This window comes from Trachypithecus francoisi, unplaced genomic scaffold (assembly GCF_009764315.1).
Source record: "Trachypithecus francoisi isolate TF-2019V2 unplaced genomic scaffold, Tfra_2.0 Lachesis_group9, whole genome shotgun sequence".
In the NCBI taxonomy this organism is placed as follows: Eukaryota; Metazoa; Chordata; class Mammalia; order Primates; family Cercopithecidae; genus Trachypithecus; species Trachypithecus francoisi.
Genome location: NW_022681474.1, coordinates 32,194,564 through 32,197,425, shown reverse-complemented (window position 1 = coordinate 32,197,425; position 2,862 = coordinate 32,194,564).

Here is a 2,862-nt window from a genome sequence, read left to right as displayed (position 1 = left end):
CAGGAAAATAGGGTCTGAAGGCAGGGAGCGTAAGGCCGATTCACACTTCAGCTATAACAGGAAATATCCTCTTCTAGGGGGTATGCCGTAAATGACTCTGTAACTTTACTTGGTCCTCTCCATTTTACATAGTGCATACCCAGAGTAACCAATGGAGTCCTCTGAGGGGTATTTAAACTCCAAAAATTCTGTAAAGGGGCCCCTGAGCCCCTATGCGCAGGCCTGCTCCCACAATGGAGTGTGCTTTCATTTTCAGTAAAACCCTTCATTCCTTCCTTGCTTTGTTTGTGCATTTTGTCCAATTCTTTGCTCAAGACGCCAAGAACCTGAACTCCCTCCACCGTTAATAATGGTTCACTGCAGCCTCAAACTCCTGGGTTCAAGTGACGCTCCTGCCTCAGCCTCCCAAGTGTCTGGGACTACAGGCGCCTGCCACCATGCCCAACTCATTTCTTAGTTTTTGTGCAGAGTCTCGCCATGTTGCCCAGGCTGGTTTCAAACTCCTGAGCTTAAGCCATCTTCCTTCTTAGGCCTCCCAAAGTGCTGGGATGACCGATGTGAGCCACTGTGCCTGGCTAGCCTAGCATTTCTGTTTTTGAGTTCTGGGAGAAGTGGATGTTAGGTACTGGTTCTGCAAATATGACAAACACTCATTGCCATCCCAAGGAACTCGCTTGTGTCTGGTAGTAGAGAAATGCAGATAAACAAAGAGTTGTGAAATGAGTTAAGTTCCAGGGATAGACACAGGTAGAGAAAATGAATAGAATCTTAGCCGGTGCAGTGGCTCACACCTGTAATCCCAGCACTTTGGGAAACTGAGGCAGGCGTATCACTTGTGGTCAACATGGTGAAACTCCACCTGCACTAAGAGTACAAAAATTAGCCAGGTGTGGTGGCTCGTAGCTGTAATCCCAGCTACTCAGGAGGCTGAGGCAGGAGAATCACTTGAACCCAGTGGAGGTTGCAGGCAGAGATTGCTCCACTGCACTCCAGCCTGGGTGACAGAGTAAGACCCTGTAAGACAGAAGAGAGAAGGAGAGAAATTGAGAGAGAGAGAAAGAGATGGAGGGAGGGAGGAAGAGAGAGAGAGGGAGGAAGAGAGGGAGGGAGGAAGGGAAGGTAATGGAAGGGAAGAGAAGGGAGAAAGAAAAGAGAAAGAAAGGAAAGAAAGAGAGAGAAGGAAAGAAGAAAGAAGAGGAAAGAAAGAAAAGAGAAAGAAAGAAGGGAGGGAGGAAGGAAGGAAGGAAGGAGAAAGAAAGAAAGAAAAGAAAGGAAAGAAAGAAAGAAGGAAGGAAGGAAGGAAGGAAGGAAGGAAGGAAAGAAAGAGAAAGAAAGAAGGGAGGGAGGAAGGAAGGAAGGAAGGAGAAAGAAAGAAGAAAGAAGAGGAAAGAAAGAAAGAAAGAAAGAAGGAGGAAGAAAGAAGAAGGAAGGAAGGAAGGAAGAAGGAAAGAAAGAAAAGAGAAAGAAGGAAGGAAGGAGAAAGAAAGAAGAAAGAAAGAAAGAAAGAAAGAAAGAAAGAAGGAAAGAAAGGAAAGAAGGAAGGAAGGAAAGAAAGGAAAGAAGGAAGGAAGGAAAGAAAGAAAGAGAGAGAGAGAGAAAGAAAGAAAGAAAGAGAGAGAGAGAAAGAAAGAAAGAGAGAAACTAGGACCTCGGAGGAGATGTCCCACCCTGCCTCTGGGTATTTAAATGGTGGATAGAGTGAGGGCTCCGTCACGGTCACAGAGTGACCTGAACTCCTGAACTCAGCATTAAAACATGAGTAGGTGGCATGAAAAAGGAACTGCAAGTGTGTAACACAGCACAGAGAGGTGAGGGAGTGGATGGATAGACACATGACCTTCTTTCTCCTCTGTTTGTGAAATCCTTCTCTTGGAAGAATTCTACGATGGAATCGCGAATCCCTATGTCAGACAGCAAGAGGACTAACTCACTTGCTTCCTCCAGATGAAATGTTTAAAAAGAGCTTATTAACAAGTGACAAATGATTGTGGAACCACAATGGGACCAGGGTAGATTTGCAGAAAGAGGAAAGAATACTTTTTTTCCTATCAGGAAAGAACCGAACAGCCCTGGGACCATACCCTGGCTGTCATCCGGGAGAAAGGATATTTTTCAACATTGAGAAGTTCTTTTTGTTACTCTCTTCCATTAACAGGAAACCCTGTTTGTTTTCTAGGTCCAATTTAGTGCCTGCTACTCATGTTTCCTGTGTTGAGTTCAGATGATTAAGGCTAATGTTTCTCCTCGTTCTCATGATCTATTTTTCATTCTATATTGTCCACAATTAGTCATATTAGTTTATTTTGCATTTTGCATAAGCTTTTTTTTTTTTTTTTGAGACTGAATTTTGCTCTTGTCTCCCTGGCTGGAGTGCAATGGCGCAATCTTGGCTTAGTGTAACCTCCGCCTCCCAGGTTCAAGTGATTCTCCTCCCTCAGCCTCCCAAATAGCTGGGATTACAGATGACCACCACCACACCTGGCTAATTTTTTATATTTTTAGTACAGATGAGTTTTCTCCATGATGGCCATGCTGGTATCGAACTCCTGACCTCAGGTGATCCACCCGCCTCGGCCTCCCAAAGCGCTGGGATGACAGGCGTGAGCCACTGCACCTGGCCTGCATTAACTTTTTAAGAGACTAATAGAATAGAGTCATTATAAATATTAACACTTAATACCAAAAGACAGCACTTCTCTAAAGAATCATAAGCATTTTAAACATGCTTTTTATTATGCAGCGGAATGCAGCGTGCTCATAACTGAAGGCTTCACTTTCACTTCCTCTTCCCAAGAGTTCTGTCCGTGGACCTCTTTCTATCTATGTTCAACCTGGGTGGCCTCATCCGCCCTCCTGTCTTCA